The sequence below is a fragment of the Oncorhynchus nerka genome, linkage group LG4 (genome assembly GCF_034236695.1).
Source record: "Oncorhynchus nerka isolate Pitt River linkage group LG4, Oner_Uvic_2.0, whole genome shotgun sequence".
In the NCBI taxonomy this organism is placed as follows: Eukaryota; Metazoa; Chordata; class Actinopteri; order Salmoniformes; family Salmonidae; genus Oncorhynchus; species Oncorhynchus nerka.
Window position 1 is genome coordinate 4,669,421 of NC_088399.1, and position 21,974 is coordinate 4,691,394.

The 21,974-nt window shown below is 47.3% G+C and overlaps 1 protein-coding gene across 1 annotated transcript in view; it reads left to right on the top strand.

The window, feature by feature from the left end:
- The window catches only part of LOC115125461 (A-kinase anchor protein 2), a 77,717-nt gene that overhangs the window by 28,406 nt on the left and 27,337 nt on the right, over positions 1-21,974 (top strand). The window lies entirely within an intron of this gene.

Sequence of the window (21,974 nt, forward strand, 5' to 3'; positions counted from 1 at the left end):
AACACATCCCTGTGTTGGTGGTGGAGTGGAGACAAAACACATCCCTGAGGAGAGACTGTGTTGGTGGTGGAGTGGAGACACAACACATCCCTGAGGAGAGACTGTGTTGGTGGTGGAGTGGAGACAAAACACATCCCTGAGGAGAGACTGTGTTGGTGGTGGAGTGGAGACAAAACACATCCCTGTGTTGGTGGTGGAGTGGAGACAAAACACATCCCTGAGGAGAGACTGTGTTGGTGGTGGAGTGGAGACACAACACATCCCTGAGGAGAGACTGTGTTGGTGGTGGAGTGGAGACAAAACACATCCCTGAGGAGAGACTGTGTTGGTGGTGGAGTGGAGACAAAACACATCCCTGAGGAGAGACTGTGTTGGTGGTGGAGTGGAGACAAAACACATCCCTGAGGAGAGACTGTGTTGGTGGTGGAGTGGAGACACAACACATCCCTGAGGAGAGACTGTGTTGGTGTTGGAGTGGAGACAAAACACATCCCTGAGGAGAGACTGTGTTGGTGGTGGAGTGGAGACTAAACACATCCCTGTGTTGGTGGTGGAGTGGGGACAAAACACATCCCTGAGGAGAGACTGTGTTGGTGGTGGAGTGGAGACTAAACACATCCCTGAGGAGAGACTGTGTTGGTGGTTGAGTGGAGACAAAACACATCCCTGAGGAGAGACTGTGTTGGTGGTGGAGTGGAGACTAAACACATCCCTGAGGAGAGACTGTGTTGGTGGTGGAGTGGAGACAAAACACATCCCTGAGGAGAGACTGTGTTGGTGGTGGAGTGGAGACAAAACACATCCCTGTGTTGGTGGTGGAGTGGGGACAAAACACATCCCTGAGGAGAGACTGTGTTGGTGGTGGAGTGGAGACACAACACATCCCTGAGGAGAGACTGTGTTGGTGGTGGAGTGGAGACAAAACACATCCCTGAGAGAGTGTTGGTGGTGGAGTGGAGACTGTGTTGGTGGTGGAGTGGAGACAAAACACATCCCTGAGGAGAGACTGTGTTGGTGGTGGAGTGGAGACACAACACATCCCTGAGGAGAGACTGTGTTGGTGGTGGAGTGGAGACAAAACACATCCCTGAGGAGAGACTGTGTTGGTGGTGGAGTGGAGACAAAACACATCCCTGAGAGAGACTGTGTTGGTGGTGGAGTGGAGACTAAACACATCCCTGAGGAGAGACTGTGTTGGTGGTGGAGTGGAGACAAAACACATCCCTGAGGAGAGACTGTGTTGGTGGTGGAGTGGAGACAAAACACATCCCTGAGGAGAGACTGTGTTGGTGGTGGAGTGGAGACAAAACACATCCCTGAGGAGAGACTGTGTTGGTGGTGGAGTGGAGACTAAAACACATCCCTGAGGAGAGACTGTGTTGGTGGTGGAGTGGAGACTAAACACATCCCTGAGGAGAGACTGTGTTGGTGGTTGAGTGGAGACAAAACACATCCCTGAGGAGAGACTGTGTTGGTGGTGGAGTGGAGACAAAACAAATCCCTGAGGAGAGACTGTGTTGGTGGTGGAGTGGAGACAAAACACATCCCTGAGGAGAGACTGTGTTGGTGGTGGAGTGGAGACAAACACATCCCTGAGGAGACTGTGTTGGTGTTGGAGTGGAGACAAAACACATCCCTGAGGAGAGACTGTGTTGGTGGTGGAGTGGAGACAAAACACATCCCTGTGTTGGTGGTGGAGTGGGGACAAAACACATCCCTGAGGAGAGACTGTGTTGGTGGTGGAGTGGAGACTAAACACATCCCTGAGGAGAGACTGTGTTGGTGGTTGAGTGGAGACAAAACACATCCCTGAGGAGAGACTGTGTTGGTGGTGGAGTGGAGACAAAACACATCCCTGTGTTGGTGGTGGAGTGGGGACAAAACACATCCCTGAGGAGAGACTGTGTTGGTGGTGGAGTGGAGACACAACACATCCCTGAGGAGAGACTGTGTTGGTGGTGGAGTGGAGACAAAACACATCCCTGAGGAGAGACTGTGTTGGTGATGGAGTGGAGACAACACATCCCTGAGGAGAGACTGTGTTGGTGGTGGAGTGGAGACTAAACACATCCCTGAGGAGAGACTGTGTTGGTGGTGGAGTGGAGACAAAACACATCCCTGAGGAGAGACTGTGTTGGTGGTGGAGTGAAGACTAAACACATCCCTGAGGAGAGACTGTGTTGGTGGTGGAGTGGAGACAAAACACATCCCTGAGGAGAGACTGTGTTGGTGGTGGAGTGGAGACAAAACACATCCCTGTGTTGGTGGTGGAGTGGGGACAAAACACATCCCTGAGGAGAGACTGTGTTGGTGGTGGAGTGGAGACACAACACATCCCTGAGGAGAGACTGTGTTGGTGGTGGAGTGGAGACAAAACACATCCCTGTGTTGGTGGTGGAGTGGGGACAAAACACATCCCTGAGGAGAGACTGTGTTGGTGGTGGAGTGGAGACACAACACATCCCTGAGGAGAGACTGTGTTGGTGGTGGAGTGGAGACAAAACACATCCCTGAGGAGAGACTGTGTTGGTGGTGGAGTGGAGACAACACATCCCTGAGGAGAGACTGTGTTGGTGGTGGAGTGGAGACACAACACATCCCTGAGGAGAGACTGTGTTGGTGGTGGAGTGGGGACAAAACACATCCCTGAAGAGAGACTGTGTTGGTGGTGGAGTGGAGACACAACACATCCCTGAGGAGAGACTGTGTTGGTGGTGGAGTGGAGACACAACACATCCCTGAGGAGAGACTGTGTTGGTGGTGGAGTGGAGACAAAACACATTGCTGTGTTGGTGTTGGAGTGGAGACAAAACACATCCCTGTGTTGGTGGTGGAGTGGAGACACAACACATCCCTGAAGAGAGACTGTGTTGGTGTTGGAGTGGAGACACAACACATCCCTGAGGAGAGACTGTGTTGGTGGTGGAGTGGAGACAAAACACATCCCTGAGGAGAGACTGTGTTGGTGGTGGAGTGGAGACACAACACATCCCTGAGGAGAGACTGTGTTGGTGGTGGAGTGGAGACACAACACATCCCTGAGGAGACTGTGTTGGTGTTGGAGTGGAGACAAAACACATCCCTGAGGAGAGACTGTGTTGGTGGTGGAGTGGAGACAAAACACATCCCTGAGGAGAGACTGTGTTGGTGGTGGAGTGGAGACACAACACATCCCTGAGGAGAGACTGTGTTGGTGGTGGAGTGGAGACAAAACACATCCCTGAGGAGAGACTGTGTTGGTGGTGGAGTGGAGACAAAACACATCCCTGTGTTGGTGGTGGAGTGGGGACAAAACACATCCCTGAGGAGAGACTGTGTTGGTGGTGGAGTGGAGACACAACACATCCCTGAGGAGAGACTGTGTTGGTGGTGGAGTGGGGACAAACACATCCCTGAGGAGAGACTGTGTTGGTGGTGGAGTGGAGACAAAACACATCCCTGAGGAGAGACTGTGTTGGTGGTGGAGTGGAGACAAAACACATCCCTGAGGAGAGACTGTGTTGGTGTTGGAGTGGAGACAAAACACATCCCTGAGGAGAGACTGTGTTGGTGGTGGAGTGGAGACACAACACATCCCTGAGGAGAGACTGTGTTGGTGGTGGAGTGGAGACACAACACATCCCTGAGGAGAGACTGTGTTGGTGGTGGAGTGGAGACACAACACATCCCTGAGGAGAGACTGTGTTGGTGGTGGAGTGGAGACAAAACACATCCCTGAGGAGAGACTGTGTTGGTGGTGGAGTGGAGACAAAACACATCCCTGTGTTGGTGGTGGAGTGGGGACAAAACACATCCCTGAGGAGAGACTGTGTTGGTGGTGGAGTGGAGACACAACACATCCCTGAGGAGAGACTGTGTTGGTGGTGGAGTGGGGACAAACACATCCCTGAGGAGAGACTGTGTTGGTGGTGGAGTGGAGACAAAACATATCCCTGAGGAGAGACTGTGTTGGTGGTGGAGTGGAGACAAAACACATCCCTGAGGAGAGACTGTGTTGGTGTTGGAGTGGAGACAAAACACATCCCTGAGGAGAGACTTTTTTTGGTGGTGGAGTGGAGACACAACACATCCCTGAGGAGAGACTGTGTTGGTGGTGGAGTGGAGACAAAACACATCCCGGTGTTGGAGTGGAGACAAAACACATCCCTGTGTTGGTGGTGGAGTGGAGACAAAACACATCCCTGTGTTGGTGGTGGAGTGGAGACAAAACACATCCCTGAGGAGAGACTGTGTTGGTGGTGGAGTGGAGACAAAACACATCCCTGAGGAGAGACTGTGTTGGTGGTGGAGTGGAGACACAACACATCCCTGAGGAGAGACTGTGTTGGTGTTGGAGTGGAGACACAACACATCCCTGAGAGAGACTGTGTTGGTGGTGGAGTGGAGACAAAACACATCCCTGTGTTGGTGTTGGAGTGGAGACACAACACATCCCTGAGGAGAGACTGTGTTGGTGTTGGAGTGGGGACACAACACATCCCTGAGGAGAGACTGTGTTGGTGTTGGAGTGGGGACACAACACATCCCTGTGTTGGTGTTGGAGTGGAGACACAACACATCCCTGTGTTGGTGGTGGAGTGGAGACAAAACACATCCCTGAGGAGAGACTGTGTTGGTGGTGGAGTGGAGACAAAACACATCCCTGAGGAGAGACTGTGTTGGTGGTGGAGTGGAGACACAACACATCCCTGAGGAGAGACTGTGTTGGTGTTGGAGTGGAGACACAACACATCCCTGAGGAGAGACTGTGTTGGTGGTGGAGTGGAGACAAAACACATCCCTGTGTTGGTGTTGGAGTGGAGACACAACACATCCCTGAGGAGAGACTGTGTTGGTGTTGGAGTGGGGACACAACACATCCCTGAGGAGAGACTGTGTTGGTGTTGGAGTGGGGACACAACACATCCCTGAGGAGAGACTGTGTTGGTGTTGGAGTGGGGACACAACACATCCCTGTGTTGGTGTTGGAGTGGAGACACAACACATCCCTGAGGAGAGACTGTGTTGGTGTTGGAGTGGGGACAAAACATATCCCTGAGGAGAGACTGTGTTGGTGGTGGAGTGGAGACAAAACACATCCCTGAGGAGAGACTGTGTTGGTGTTGGAGTGGAGACAAAACACATCCCTGAGGAGAGACTTTTTTTGGTGGTGGAGTGGAGACACAACACATCCCTGAGGAGAGACTGTGTTGGTGGTGGAGTGGAGACAAAACACATCCCGGTGTTGGAGTGGAGACAAAACACATCCCTGTGTTGGTGGTGGAGTGGAGACAAAACACATCCCTGTGTTGGTGGTGGAGTGGAGACAAAACACATCCCTGAGGAGAGACTGTGTTGGTGGTGGAGTGGAGACAAAACACATCCCTGAGGAGAGACTGTGTTGGTGGTGGAGTGGAGACACAACACATCCCTGAGGAGAGACTGTGTTGGTGTTGGAGTGGAGACACAACACATCCCTGAGGAGAGACTGTGTTGGTGGTGGAGTGGAGACAAAACACATCCCTGTGTTGGTGTTGGAGTGGAGACACAACACATCCCTGAGGAGAGACTGTGTTGGTGTTGGAGTGGGGACACAACACATCCCTGAGGAGAGACTGTGTTGGTGTTGGAGTGGGGACACAACACATCCCTGTGTTGGTGTTGGAGTGGAGACACAACACATCCCTGTGTTGGTGGTGGAGTGGAGACAAAACACATCCCTGAGGAGAGACTGTGTTGGTGGTGGAGTGGAGACAAAACACATCCCTGAGGAGAGACTGTGTTGGTGGTGGAGTGGAGACACAACACATCCCTGTGTTGGTGTTGGAGTGGAGACACAACACATCCCTGAGGAGAGACTGTGTTGGTGTTGGAGTGGGGACACAACACATCCCTGAGGAGAGACTGTGTTGGTGTTGGAGTGGGGACACAACACATCCCTGAGGAGAGACTGTGTTGGTGTTGGAGTGGGGACACAACACATCCCTGTGTTGGTGTTGGAGTGGAGACACAACACATCCCTGAGGAGAGACTGTGTTGGTGTTGGAGTGGGGACACAACACATCCCTGAGGAGAGACTGTGTTGGTGTTGGAGTGGGGACACAACACATCCCTGAGGAGAGACTGTGTTGGTGTTGGAGTGGGGACACAACACATCCCTGTGTTGGTGTTGGAGTGGAGACACAACACATCCCTGAGGAGAGACTGTGTTGGTGTTGGAGTGGGGACACAACACATCCCTGAGGAGAGACTGTGTTGGTGTTGGAGTGGGGACACAACACATCCCTGAGGAGAGACTGTGTTGGTGTTGGAGTGGGGACACAACACATCCCTGAGGAGAGACTGTGTTACGTATTAAGAAGAAGCTCGTTGGTACGAATCAATGGATTTTATTTGGATCGTTCAGGTTCAGTTGAAAAAGTCTCATGGAGAACTATACTGAAGCTATACTGAAGCACAAAAATATAGAAATGCAACATGAAACAATTTCAAAGATTTTACTGAGTCACAGTTAATAGAAGGAAATCAGTCAACTAAAATAAATTCCGCGGGCCCTAATCCATGGATTTCAAATGACTGGGTAGGGCCTCAGCCATGGGTGGGCCTGGGAGGGCATAGGCCTGAGGAGCCAGGTCCAGCCAATCAGAATGAGTTTTAACCCACAAAAGGGCTTTATTACAGACAGAAACGCTCCTCAGTTTCCCCTCCTCAGATGATCCCGCAGGTGAAGAAGCCGGATGTGGAGGTCCTAGGCTGCCGTGGTTACACGTGGAGGTCCTAGGCTGCCGTGGTTACACGTGGAGGTCCTGGGTCGCCGTGGTTACACGTGGAGGTCCTAGGCTGCCGTGGTTACACGTGGAGGTCCTAGGCTGCCGTGGTTACACGTGGAGGTCCTAGGCTGCCGTGGTTACACGTGGAGGTCCTAGGCTGCCGTGGTTACACGTGGAGGTCCTGGGTCGCCGTGGTTACACGTGGAGGTCCTAGGCTGCCGTGGTTACACGTGGAGGTCCTGGGTCGCCGTGGTTACACGTGGAGGTCCTAGGTTGCCGTGGTTACACTTGGTCTGCGATTGTGAGCCCAGTTGGACGTACTACCAAATTCTCTAAAATGAAGTTGGAGGTGGATTATGGGAGATAAATTAACATTAAATTATCTGGCAACAGCTCCGTTAGCTCTGCACCCTGTCCCCAGGTGGCTTACAGGCTACTATTCCTACTTTCACTGTGGGATCTAGCTGGACTCATGCAGTAGCATGAGGTTACTATACCTTTCACTGTGGGATCTAGCTGGACTCATGCAGTACCATGAGGTTACTATACCTTTCACTGTGGGATCTAGCTGGATGTGAATGGGGGCGTGCTCTGTCCTACTTTTCCTGTAGTCCACAATCATCTCCTTTGTCTTGATCATGTTGAGGGAGAGGTTGTTGTCCTGGCACCACACTACCAGATCTCTGACCTCCTCCCTATAGGCTGTCTCATCGTTGTTGGTGATCAGGCCTACCACTGTTGTGTCATCGGCAAACTTAACGATGGTGTTGGAGTCGTGCCTGGCCGTGCAGTCCTGGGTCAACAGGGAGTACAGGAGGGGACTGAGCACGCACCCCTGAGGGGCCCCTGTGTTGACGTTCAGCGTGGCGAATGTGTTGTTTACCTACCCTTACCCCCTGGGGGTGGCCTGTCAGGGAGTCCAGGATCCAGTTTCAGAGGGAGGTGTTTAGTCTCAGGGTCCTTAGCTTAGTGATTAGCTTTGAGGACACTATGGTGTTGAACACATTCTCACATAGGTAATCCTTCTGTACAGGTGGGAAAGGGCAGTGTGGAGTACAATAGAGATTGCATCATCTGTGGATCTGTTGGAGCGGAATGCAAATTGGAGTGGGTCTAGGGTTTCTGGGATAATGGTGTTGATGTGAGCCATGACCAGCCTTTCAAAGCACTCCATGGCTGCAGACGTGAGTGCTACGGGTCGGTAGTCATTCAGGCAGGTCACTTTAGTGTTCTTGGGCACAGGAACTATAGTGGTCTGCTTGAAACATGCTGGTATTACAGACTTGGTCAGGGACAGGTTGAAAATGTCAGTGAAGACACTTGCCAGTTGGTCAGCGCATGCTCGGAGTACACGTCCTGGTAATCCGCCTGGCCCAGCGGCCTTGTGAATGTTGACCTGTTTAAAGGTTTTACTCACATCGGCTATGGAGAGAGTGATCCCACGATCATCCGGAACAGCTGATGCTTTCATGCATGTTTCAGTTTTGCTTGCCTCGAAGCGAGCATAGAAGTATTTTAGCTCATCTGGTAGGCTTGTGTCACTGGGCAGCTCTCGGCTGTGCTTCCCTTTGTAGTCTGTAACAGTTTGCCAGCCCTGTTACATCCGTCAAGAGTCGGAGCCGGTACAATCAGGGGATGGTCAACACAGTATAATCAGGGGATAATCAACACAGTATAATCAGAAGCCAAAGGGCCCTGTGCTCATTAATTGATCTATCTGCTCTGACCCAATTTCTTTCTGACACACACACGGAGACACACGCATCTCTTTTGAAAATCCAGTGAACATATATGAATTTGTTGTGTTGTGTTGTGTAGTTTCCTGTAGCTAGGCCATGTTGTCTTGTGTAGTTTCTTGTAGCTAGGCCATGTTGTGTTGTGTAGTTTCCAGTATCTAGACCATGTTGTGTTGTGTTGTGTAGGTTCCTGTATCTAGGCCATGTTGTGTTGTGTAGGTTCCTGTGTCTAGGCCATGTTGTGTTGTGTCGTTTCCTGTGTCTAGGTTGTGTTGTGTTGTGTAGTTTCCTGTGTCTAGGCCATGTTGTGTTGTGTAGTTTCCTGTGTCTAGGCCATGTTGTGTTGTGTAGTTTCCTGTGTCTAGGCCATGTTGTGTTGTGTAGTTTCCTGTGTCTAGGCCATGTTGTGTTGTGTAGTTTCCTGTATCTAGGCCATGTTGTGTAGTTTAGTTTCCTGTGTCTAGGCCATGTTGTGTTGTGTTGTGTAGTTTCCTGTATCTAGGCCATGTTGTGTAGTTTCCTGTATCTAGGCCATGTTGTGTTGTGTTGTGTAGTTTCCTGTATCTAGGCCATGTTGTGTTGTGTAAGTTTCCAGTATCTAGGCCATGTTGTATTGTGTAGTTTCCTGTGTCTAGGCCGTGTTGTGTAGTTTAGTTTCCTGTGTCTAGGCCATGTTGTGTAGTTTCCTTGTGTCTAGGCCATGTTGTGTTGTGTAGTTTCCTGTGTCTAGGCCATGTTGTGTTGTGTAGTTTCCTGTGTCTAGGCCATGTTGTGTTGTGTAGTTTCCTGTGTCTAGGCCGTGTTGTGTTGTGTAGTTTCCTGTGTCTAGGCCATGTTGTGTTGTGTAGTTTCCTGTGTCTAGGCCATGTTGTGTTGTGTAGTTTCCTGTGTCTAGGCCATGTTGTGTTGTGTAGTTTCCTGTATCTAGGCCATGTTGTGTAGTTTAGTTTCCTGTATCTAGGCCATGTTGTGTAGTTTAGTTTCCTGTGTCTAGGCCATGTTGTGTTGTGTTGTGTAGTTTCCAGTATCTAGGCCATGTTGTATTGTGTAGTTTCCTGTGTCTAGGCCGTGTTGTGTAGTTTAGTTTCCTGTGTCTAGGCCATGTTGTGTAGGTTCCTGTATCTAGGCCATGTTGTATTGTGTAGTTTCCTGTGTCTAGGCCATGTTGTGTTGTGTAGTTTCCTGTGTCTAGGCCATGTTGTGTTGTGTAGTTTCCTGTGTCTAGGTTGTGTTGTGTTGTATAGTTTCCTGTGTCTAGGCCATGTTGTGTTGTGTAGTTTCCTGTGTCTAGGCCATGTTGTGTTGTGTAGTTTCCTGTGTCTAGGTTGTGTTGTCTTGTGTAGTTTCCTGTGTCTAGGCCATGTTGTGTTGTGTAGTTTCCTGTGTCTAGGCCATGTTGTGTTGTGTAGTTTCCTGTGTCTAGGTCATGTTGTGTTGTGTAGTTTCCTGTGTCTAGGCCATGTTGTGTTGTGTAGTTTCCTGTGTCTAGGTTGTGTTGTCTTGTGTAGTTTCCTGTGTCTAGGCCATGTTGTGTTGTGTAGTTTCCTGTGTCTAGGCCATGTTGTGTTGTGTAGTTTCCTGTGTCTAGGCCATGTTGTGTTGTGTAGTTTCCTGTGTCTAGGCCATGTTGTGTTGTGTAGTTTCCTGTGTCTAGGTTGTGTTGTGTGACTGTATTCCTAACAGTGAGGTGAAGAAAATAAGCATTCCTAAATTTCCCAGTTTTAGTCTGGTCATTTAGTTTGGTTCCCCCAGTCCTCCTGGTGTTCCTCGGTGAGTTTTGGTGCTTGAGGTCCCCTCTCCCCTCACTCAGCTGGCATGACTGGCTCTAAGGTGACACTGCACGCTGGTTTACTGGCTCTAAGGTGGTGATGCCTACTGTGTGTTAAACAGCAATACTATTCACTGTTGTTCCAATGTGGAAATCATGTGACTAAATACGTTTTAAACAGTAACTTAAAAAAAAAAAACATTTATAGCTGAGTATCTATTTTAAAAGGACTTTAAAAGACACTAATTAGTAGCTTGGTTGTTCTTGCTAACGAGCAGGAACTTGTGGATTCTGTAACCATGAAGGTCGCTGTCCCAGATCCCCTGTGACAGACATGTTGTCTCTCCCTGCTTCAGTGTGTTAACACGTTACAGTGGAGTTTACCGTATTCTTCGCAGTCCAAACAGTTTGTGGATGTATATTATGACCATTTTGGGACATATTATGACCATTTTGGGACATATTATGGCCATTTTGGGACATATTATGACCATTTTGGGACATATTATGGCCATTTTGGGACATATTATGGCCATTTTGGGACATATTATGACCATTTTGGGACATATTATGGCCATTTTGGGACATATTATGACCATTTTGGGACATATTATGACCATTTTGGGACATATTATGGCCATTTTGGGACATATTATGACCATTTTGGGACATATTATGACCATTTTGGGACATATTATGACCATTTTGGGACATATTATGACCATTTTGGGACATATTATGACCATTTTGGGACATATTGCGTTAGTTCTGTTTTTTTTTTTTTTTTTATGACCCGTTTGATTAAACTATATATTTTTTTCTTGAGGCTTGTCGAAATTCGATAGTCACAGTCTACGCAGTCTACGCCCCAATCGGTGATTGGTCAACAGTAGAGATTCTGTGTGTTCCTCCACATGGAATAAAACTATCTCTGTTCCGTAGCAGAGATGTAAGGAAACTAAAAGTGAAGCTGGAATTTAGATTAGAGGCAGTGAAAGTGAATCTTTAATTTAGATTAGAGGCAGTGAAAGTGAATCTTTAATTTAGATTAGAGGCAGTGAAAGTGAATCTTTAATTTAGATTAGAGGCAGTGAAAGTGAAGCTGAAACTTAGATTAGAGGCAGTGAAAGTGAAGCTGTAATTTAGATTAGAGGCAGTGAAAGTGAAGCTGGAATTTAGATTAGAGGCAGTGAAAGTGAAGCTGAAACTTAGATTAGAGGCAGTGAAAGTGAAGCTGGAATTTAGATTAGAGGCAGTGAAAGTGAATCTGCGATTCAAATAGAAAGTGAACACACACACACCAGCTCCCACTTAGTCACCTGACACCTTATCTGAGCCAGGAGAGGACGGGACGGGACGGGAGAGAGCAGAGGAGAGGTGAGACGGACGGAGGCATTGGTTACTGCTGATCTCATCACCCAGCACAACACTGATAAACAAAACACACCTTTCCTGTCTGATACCATGGAGCATAGCAGTCATCAATATACAACATTCTACTGAAACAGAAGGCAAAGTATTTTGGTCAATGTGGCCGGAGGAAAATGGGAAAATGCCTTTGAGTTGACTGTCCCACTCCCAGCCCAATCTGTATCCTCCCCCCCTTTCCTCATCATGGAGAGCGAAGCTGTGACAGCGTGCCCAGTCCAGCCTGCTACGAAGGAAGGGGAGGGGGGGGGTCTGGCTCACAAGCTCCTACACAGGGAGGAGGGGAGACCACAGGGCTGGATGTTTTGGGCGCGTGGGGGGGTTAGGGTGTGGAGGGCTGTTTAACGGCCCTCACAGAGAGGGGGTTAGGGTGTGGAGGGCTGTTTAAGGGCCCTCACAGAGAGGGGGTTAGGGTGTGGAGGGCTGTTTAAGGGCCCTCACAGAGGGGGGTTAGGGTGTGGAGGGCTGTTTAAGGGCCTTCACTCTCCTATACAGAGAGGATCTTTATCTGGAGGGGGTTCTGTCTTCTGGAGATAGAGGGAGGAGAGGGGGGGAGAGGGAGGAGAGGAGAGTGAGGGAAGAGAGGGAAGAGAGGGAAGAGGAGGGAGGAGAGGGGGAAGAGAGGGGAGAGAGGGGAGAGAGAGGGAGGAGAGGGGAGAGAGGGAAGAGAGGGAAGAGGGAGGAGAGGGGAGAGAGGGAAGAGAATGAGGAGGAGGGAAGAGAGGGGGAAGAGAGGGGAGAGGGAGGAGGAGAGGGGGAAGAGAGGGAACACTCTCTTGTTAAGCCAGACCCTCCGCCTCTTTGCCTGCGCGCCCATGACATCACAGCTTGAAGAGAGGCAGGGGCAGGAGAGGAATGTGACGGGGAGAGAAGAGGCATTGTGAAAGGAGAGGAAAAAGAGGAGGGCTATTGTACAGGAAAGGAAAAGGCTCTGGCAGAGAGGAAACAGAACAACAGCTATCATTAGGCAGGGTAAGTACTGCAGCTAGCTGGCTGGTCTTTTACACACGAGGACAGAGAGGAAACAGAACAACAGCTATCATTAGGCAGGGTAAGTACTGCAGCTAGCTGGCTGGTAATTTACACACGAGGACAGAGAGGACACAGGACAACAGCTATCATTAGGCAGGGTAAGTACTGCAGCTAGCTGGCTGGTATTTTACACACGAGGACAGAGAGGAAACAGAACAACAGCTATCATTAGGCAGGGTAAGTACTGCAGCTAGCTGGCTGGTCTTTTACACACGAGGACAGAGAGGAAACAGAACAACAGCTATCATTAGGCAGGGTAAGTACTGCAGCTAGCTGGCTGGTCTTTTACACACGAGGACAGAGAGGACACAGGACAACAGCTATCATTAGGCAGAGGAGGGTGGCAGGTAGCCTAGTGGTTAGAGTGGTGGGCCAGTAACCGTAAATTCAAATCCCAGAGCTAATTAAGTAAAAATCTGTCTGTCCCTGAACAAGGCAGTTAACCCGCTGTTCTCCGGTAGGCCGTCATTGTAAATAATAATTAGTTCTTAAATTGACTTGCCTAGTTAAATAAATGTTGTTGTTTGTTAAGTACTGCAGTGGAGTAATACTTCCAGTAGAATATTAATATAGTGGTGGAGTAATACTTCTAGTAGAATATTAAGTAAAAATCTGTCTGTCCCTGAACAAGTGGTGGAGTTAACCCAGCTGTTCTATAGTCATAGTGGTAGAGTAATCTTTAGTAAATAATAATATAGTTCTTAAATTGACTTGCCTAGTTAAATAAATGTTGTTGTTTGTTAAGTACTGCAGTGGAGTAATACTTCCAGTAGAATATTAATATAGTGGTGGAGTAATACTTCTAGTAGAATATTAATATAGTCATAGTGGTAGAGTAATACTTCTAGTAGAATATTAATATAGTGGTAGAGTAATACTTCTAGTAGAATATTAATATAGTGGTAGAGTAATACTTCTAGTAGAATATTAATATAGTGGTAGAGTAATACTTCTAGTAGAATATTAATATAGTGGTGGAGTAATACTTCTAGTAGAATATTAATATAGTCATAGTGGTAGAGTAATACTTCTAGTAGAATATTAATATAGTGGTAGAGTAATACTTCTAGTAGAATATCAATATAGTGGTAGAGTAATACTTCTAGTAGAATATTAATAGTAGAATATTAAGAATATAATATAGTGGTGGAGTAATACTTCTAGTAGAATATTAATATAGTGGTGGAGTAATACTTCTAGTAGAATAGAAGTAATACTTCTATTAATATAGTCATAGTGGTAGAGTAATACTTCTAGTAGAATATTAATATAGTCATAGTGGTAGAGTATTAATATAGTCACTTCTTCTAGTAGAATATTAATATAGTGGTGAGTAATACTTCAATAGTAGAATATTAATATAGTGGTGGAGTAATACTTCTAGTAGAATATTAATATAGTGGAGTAATACTTCTAGTAGAATATTAATAGTGGTGGAGAATACTTCTAGTAGAATAAGTAATACTTCTAGTAGAATATTAATATAGTGGTGGAGTAATACTTCTAGTAGAATATTAATATAGTGGTGGAGTAATACTTCTAGTAGAATATTAATATAGTCATAGTGGTAGAGTAATACTTCTAGTAGAATATTAATATAGTCATAGTGGTAGAGTAATACTTCTAAATATAGTAATACCAGTCAGACCGAGGACCAATACCAGTCAGTCAGAGGACTAATACCAGTCAGTCAGAGGACCAATACCAGTCAGTCAGAGGACTAATACCAGTCAGTCAGAGGACCAATACCAGTCAGTCAGAGGACCAAACCAGTCAGTCAGAGGACTAATACCAGTCAGTCAGAGGACCAATACCAGTCAGTCAGAAGACTAATACCAGTCAGTCAGAGGACTAAGTCAGTCAGAGGACCAGTCAGTCAGAGGACCAATACCAGTCAGTCAGAGGACTAATACCAGTCAGTCAGAGGACTAATACCAGTCAGTCAGAGGACTAATACCAGTCAGTCAGAGGACTAATACCAGTCAGTCAGAGGACTAATACCAGTCAGTCAGAGGACTAATACCAGTCAGTCAGAGGACCAATACCAGTCAGTCAGAGGACTAATACCAGTCAGTCAGAGGACCAATACCAGTCAGTCAGAAGACTAATACCAGTCAGTCAGAGGACCAATACCAGTCAGTCAGAGGACTAATACCAGTCCAATACCAGTCAGTCAGAGGACTAATACCAGTCAGTCAGAGGACCAATACCAGTCAGTCAGAAGACCAATACCAGTCAGTCAGAGGGGCAATACCAGTCAGTCAGAGGACCAATACCAGTCAGTCAGAGGACCAATACCAGTCAGTCAGAGGACCAATACCAGTCAGTCAGAGGACCAATACCAGTCAGTCAGAGGACCAATACCAGTCAGTCAGAGGACCAATACCAGTCAGACCGAGGACCAATACCAGTCAGTCAGAGGACCAATACCAGTCAGTCAGAGGACCAATACCAGTCAGTCAGAGGACCAATACCAGTCAGTCAGAAGACCAATACCAGTCAGTCAGAGGGGCAATACCAGTCAGTCAGAGGACCAATACCAGTCAGTCAGAGGACCAATACCAGTCAGTCAGAGGACCAATACCAGTCAGTCAGAGGACCAATACCAGTCAGTCAGAGGACCAATACCAGTCAGTCAGAGGACCAATACCAGTCAGTCAGAGGACCAAAGCAGTCAGTCAGAGGACCAATACCAGTCAGTCAGAAGACCAATACCAGTCAGTCAGAGGACCAATACCAGTCAGTCAGAGGACCAATACCAGTCAGTCAGAGGACCAATACCAGTCAGTCAGAGGACTAATACCAGTCAGTCAGAGGACTAATACCAGTCAGTCAGAGGACTAATACCAGTCAGTCAGAGGACTAATACCAGTCAGTCAGAGGACCAATACCAGTCAGTCAGAGGACCAATACCAGTCAGTCAGAGGACTAATACCAGTCAGTCAGAGGACTAATACCAGTCAGTCAGAGGACTAATACCAGTCAGTCAGAGGACCAATACCAGTCAGTCAGAGGACCAATACCAGTCAGTCAGAGGGGCAATACCAGTCAGTCAGAGGACTAATACCAGTCAGTCAGAGGACCAATACCACCACAATCATCCTTCCCTCCTCTTCATGATTTTTTTTCTTCATAGACTTCAGATCAAACTATTAGCTTGACATTTAATCTGTCTCTTCTAAAAAATGAAAAGCTTCCCGTATGGTTTATTTTTATCCCAGTAAATCAGATTGTAGTTGTAATAACAGTATTGGATTGTAGTTGTAATAACAGTATTGTAACAGTGTCTCCATGTTATAACTAGTCATATCTATGTTCTCTGTGAGGAAACGTCCGTGGTGTTCATGGTAGAGCTAGATATTGTGTTTCCTAGAAGAGCTAGCTGAGTCTATTATTCTGCTAGTCTCTTATCATCGGTGGTGAGTGATGTCTCTCTCTCTCTCTGTGTGTGGCTGTCCCTGCTCTGTTTCACAGCTAGCTCTCCGTCTAACAGCACATTGGTCAGGGACATCTAGGCTTATCAGCCATGAGGGGATCACTTACAGGAAAGGGGGAGGGAGGTGGAAAGGGGAGAGAGAGGAGGGAAGGGGAGGGAAAGGGAGAGGGAGAGAGAGGAGGGAAAGGGAGAGAGAGGAGGGAAAGGGAGAGGAGGGAAGGGGAGAGAAAAGGGACAGGGAGAGAGAGGAGGGAAAGGGAGAGAGAGGAGGGAAGGGGAGAGGGAGGTGGAAAGGGGAGAGAGTGGAGGGAAGAGGAGAGAGGAGGGTAGGGGAGAGAGAGGAGGGAAGGGGAGAGAGAGGAGGGAAAGGGAGAGAGAGGAGGGAAAGGGAGAGAGAGGAAGGAAGGGGAGAGGGAGGTGGAAAGGGGAGAGAGTGGAGGGAAGAGGAGAGAGGAGGGATGGGGAGAAAGGGGAGGGGAGAGAGAGGAGAGGGAAGAGGAGAGAGGAGGGAAGGGGAGAGAGAGGAGGGAAGAGGAGAGAGAGGAGGGAAAGGGAGAGAGAGGAGGGAAGGGGGAGAGAGTGGAGGGAAGAGGAGAGAGGAGGGATGGGGAGAAAGGGGAGGGAAGGGGAGAGAGGAGAGGAAGAGGAGAGAGGAGGGAAGGGAGAGAGAGGAGAGAAGAGGAGAGAGGGGGAAGGGGAGAGAGAGGAGGGAGTGAAGAGGAGAGAGAGGAGAGGAGAGAGGAGGGAAGGGGAGAGAGAGGAGAGAAGAGGAGAGAGGGGGAAGGGGAGAGAGTGGAGTGAAGAGGAGAGAGAGGAGGGATGGGGAGAGAGAGGAGAGAAGGGGAGAGAGTGGGGGGAGAGGAGAGAAGGGGAGAGAGTGGAGGGAAGAGGAGAGAGAGGAGGGATGGGGAGAGAGAGGAGAGAAGGGGAGAGAGTGGAGGGGAGAGGAGAGAAGGGGAGAGAGTGGAGGGAAGAGGAGAGAGAGGAGGGATGGGGAGAGAGAGGAGAGAAGAGGAGAGAGTGGAGGGAAGAGGAGAGAGATGACGGAAGGGGAGAGAGGAGGGATGGGGAGAGAGAGGAGGGAAGGAGAGAGGGGAGGGAAGTGTGTTGCTGGAAGTGTGTAAAGTGCTTGGGGCTCTAGGTTGTGTGGGCAGATGTAGAAGCTTGTGTTGCAGCAGGTTTTGTTACTGTAACCATGTGACGTGGAGGTACTTTATCAACTGGACTGGAGGGTGGACCTTTCTATCACCCACGTGGGTACATGCTCCTTTAAACCAATGAGGAGATGGGACGTGGGTATATACTCCTATAAACCAATGAGGAGATGGGACATGGGTACATGCTCCTTTAAACCAATGAGGAGATGGGACGTGGGTATATACTCCTATAAACCAATGAGGAGATGGGGCGTGGGTTTATACTCCTATAAACCAATGAGGAGATGGGACGTGGGTATATGCTCCTATAAACCAATGAGGAGATGGGGCGTGGGTATATACTCCTATAAACCAATGAGGAGATGGGACGTGGGTATATGCTCCTATAAACCAATGAGGAGATGGGACGTGGGTATATACTCCTATAAACCAATGAGGAGATGGGGTGTGGGTATATACTCCTATAAACCAATGAGGAGATGGGACGTGGGTATATACTCCTATAAACCAATGAGGAGATGGGACGTGGGTATATTCTCCTATAAACCAATGAGGAGATGGGACGTGGGTATATACTCCTTTAAACCAATGAGGAGATGGCACGTGGGTATATACTCCTATAAACCAATGAGGAGATGGGACGTGGGTATATACTCCTATAAACCAATGAGGAGATGGGAGAGGCCGGACTTGCAGTGAGTTGAGCATCACAAATAGAACCAAGTTTTATTTTAGCTCCTGTCTACACAGATGCTTGTTGACAAGCAGTATTGATGAAATGATTGAATAACAATGTACAGTGGCAAGATAAAGTAGGTGAACCCTTTGGAATTACCTGGATTTCTGCATAAATTGGGTCATAGAATTTGATCTGATCTTCATCTAGGTCACAACGATAGACAAACACAGTCTGCTTAAAGTAATAACACACACATTATTGTATTTTTCTTGTCTATATTGAATACATCATTTAAACATTCACAGTGTAGGTTGGAAAAAGTATGTGAACCCCCCAAGGCTAATGACTTCTCCAAAAGCTAATTGGAGTCAGGAGTCATGCTAACCTGGAGTCCAATCAATGAGATGAGATTGGAGATGTTGGTGAGAGCTGCCCTGCCCTATAAAAAAACACTCACAAAACATGAGTTTGCTATTCACGAGAAGCAGTGCCTGATGTGAACCTTGCCTCGAACAAAAGAAATCTCAGAAGACATAAGATTAAGAATTGTAGACTTGCATAAAGCTGGAAAGGGTTTCAAAAGTATCCCTAAAAGCCTTGATGTTCATCAGTCCAAAGGTAAGACACATTGTCTATAAACGGAGAAACGTGTGTCCGTCCTGCAAAGATGACTGCAAGAGCACAGAATGTTCAACGAGGTTAAGAAGAATCCTAGAGTGTCAGCTAAAGACTTACAGAAATCTCTGTAACATGCTAACATCTCTGTAACATGCTAACATCTCTGTAACATGCTAACATCTCTGTTGACGAGTCTACGATACGTAAAACACTAAACAAGAATGACTGCAAGAGCACAGAATGTTCAACGAGGTTAAGAAGAATCCTAGAGTGACTTACAGAAATCTCTGTAACATGAACATCTAACATGAAATCTCTGTAACATGCACTAAACAAGAATGACTGCAAGAGCACAGCACAGAATGTTCAACAGGTTAAGAAGAATCCTAACATAAAGACTTACAGAAATCTCTGTAACATGCTAACATCTCTGTAACATGCTAACATCTCTGTTGACGAGTCTACGATACGTAAAACACTAAACAAGAATGACTGCAAGAGCACAGCACAGAATGTTCAATGAGGTTAAGAAGAATCCTAGAGTGTCAGCTAAAGACTTACAGAAATCTCTGTAACATGCTAACATCTCTGTAACATGCTAACATCTTTGTTGACGAGTCTACGATACGTAAAACACTAAACAAGAAAGGGGTTCATGTTCATGTTTATTTTTCAGCGCTCGAGCGACGAGACACGAGCAGTGTGGTCAGCATGTTCCTGTACGTATTGTAATCTACAGTCTTTACTTTATGTTGTACTACTGTCAAGTAGTAAAAGTAGCAGAGAGGTCCGATGTCTGCAGTACAAACCTCTTCTCATTGTGGAACGTCCGGATGATGGAGGGAAGCGGCTCAGATCTCTCTCAAGGTCAAACCATGGTTGAGCACATGGTCTGCCCAGCCTCTCTCTCAAGGTCAAACCATGGTTGACCACATGGTCTGCCCAGCCTCTCTCTCAAGGTCAAACCATGGTTGACCACATGGTCTGCCCAGCCTCTCTCTCAAGGTCAAACCATCTCATCTGGTCAAACCATGGTCCACCACAGGTCTGCCCAGCCTCTCTCTCAAATTTAAACCATGGTTGACCACATGGTCTCCCAGCCTCTCTCTCAAGGTCAAAGATCTTCCTCTGCAGCCTCTCTCCCAAGGTCAAACCATGGTTGACCCATGGTCTGCCCAGCCCCCACCTCCACCCAAACCATGGTTGACCACATGGTCTGCCCAGCCTCTCTCAAGGTCAAACCATCTACCACATGGTCTGCCCAGCCTCTCTCAAGGTCAAACCATGGTTGACCACATGGTCTGCCCAGCCTCTCTCTCAAGGTCAAACCATGGTTGACCACATGGTCTGCCCAGACTCTCTCTCTCATGGTCAAACCATGGTCCACCACAGCCACCCGAATTTAATCAGAGATTACTCTCCTTGATCTTCCTCCACCTCGACCTCTACCCCCACCCCCACCTCCACCCATACGTGGGTGATGTTCTATCTACTGTATCTAGGCTACATTAACGTGGGTGATGTTCCATCTACTGAAGCTAGGCTACATTAATCTACTGAAGCTAGGCTACATTAACGTGGGTGATGTTCCATCTACTGAAGCTAGGCTACATTAACGTGGGTGATGTTCCATCTACTGAAGCTAGGCTACATTAACGTGGGTGATGTTCCATCTACTGAAGCTAGGCTACATTAACGTGGGTGATTTCTGTGCTGTGTGACTGACGAGTTTCACATGACTGTTAATGTCATTATCAACTCAGGGTGAGAGAGTTTGGCCTTGAGGTGTGTGTGTGTGTGTGTGTGTGTGTGTGTGTGTGTGTGTGTGTGTGTGTGTGTGTGTGTGTGTGTGTGTGTGTGTGTGTGTGTGTGTGTGTGTGTGTGTGTGTGTGTGTGTGTGTGTGTGTGTGTGTGTGTGTGTGTTTTAGGGCCCCTTTTGTAGCTGTGTAGTTGTGTTGACATCCAGAGGAAGATGCTGCTGTAGCAGTCAGGGTCACAGAACATCAGAGAAGGGACACACACACACACACACACACACACACACGAGAGACACACACACACACACACACACACACACACACACACACACACACACACACACACACACACACACACACACACACACACACACACACACACACACACACACACACACACACACACACACACGAGAGAGACAGACAGAGACAGAGGGGTCTTCCTTTCAGCCCCAGACTGTTGAATTTTAACCTGTCTAATCTCAACAGAAGATAAAAAGTGTTTTGGTGAAATATGGATTTTATTCTCCGTTTTAGGAGCATTTCCTCCTCAGGAATGCCTCTTATTGCAAATAACTTGTAGTAGTTGACTGTGCTTGGATATTAGATATCTGTACAAGTGTTTGTAATTCATATGTGCTGTAATATACTGCATTTCACCTTTATTTAACCAGGTAGGCCAGTTGAGAACACCTTTATTTAACCAGGTAGGCACATTGAGAACACCTTTATTTAACCAGGTAGGCCAGTTGAGAACACCTTTATTTAACCAGGTAGGCACATTGAGAACACCTTTATTTAACCAGGTAGGCACATTGAGAACACGTTCTCATTTACAACTGCGACCTGGCCAAGATAAAGCAAAGCAGTTCGACACATACAACAACACAGAGTTACACATGGAATAAAACAAACATACAGTCAATAACACAATAGAGTAAGTCTACATACATTGTGTGCATATTTTAACCTGCTGTATAGAACACATGAGCATATCATCAGCATATCATCAGCATATCATCAGCATATCATCAGCATATCATCAGCATATAAGTGAACATTCTGACAACATTAAATGTTATCGGATTTCATTCTCTTCATTATTCCCAGTACTTCCTGTTTGGTTTCAAATGTTACGCCCTGATTAACTGATGCTAAATACTGCTATGTTACGCCCTGATTAACTGATGCTAAATACTGCTATGTTACGCCCTGATTAACTGATGCTAAATACTGCTATGCTACGCCCTGATTAACTTATGCTAAATACTGCTACGTTACTCCCTGATTAACTGATGCTAAATACTTATCTGCTACGCCCTGGTTAATACTGCTATGCTACTCCCTGATTAAGTGATGCTAAATACTGCTATGCTACTCCCTGATTAACTGATGCTAAATACTGCTATGCTACAACCTGATTAACTGATGCTAAGTACTGCTATGCTACAACCTGGTTAACTGATGCTAAGTACTGCTATGCTACAACCTGGTTAACTGATGCTAAGTACTGCTATGCTACAACCTGATTAACTGATGCTAAGTACTGCTATGCTACAACCTGGTTAACTGATGCTAAGTACTGCTATGCTACAACCTGATTAACTGATGCTA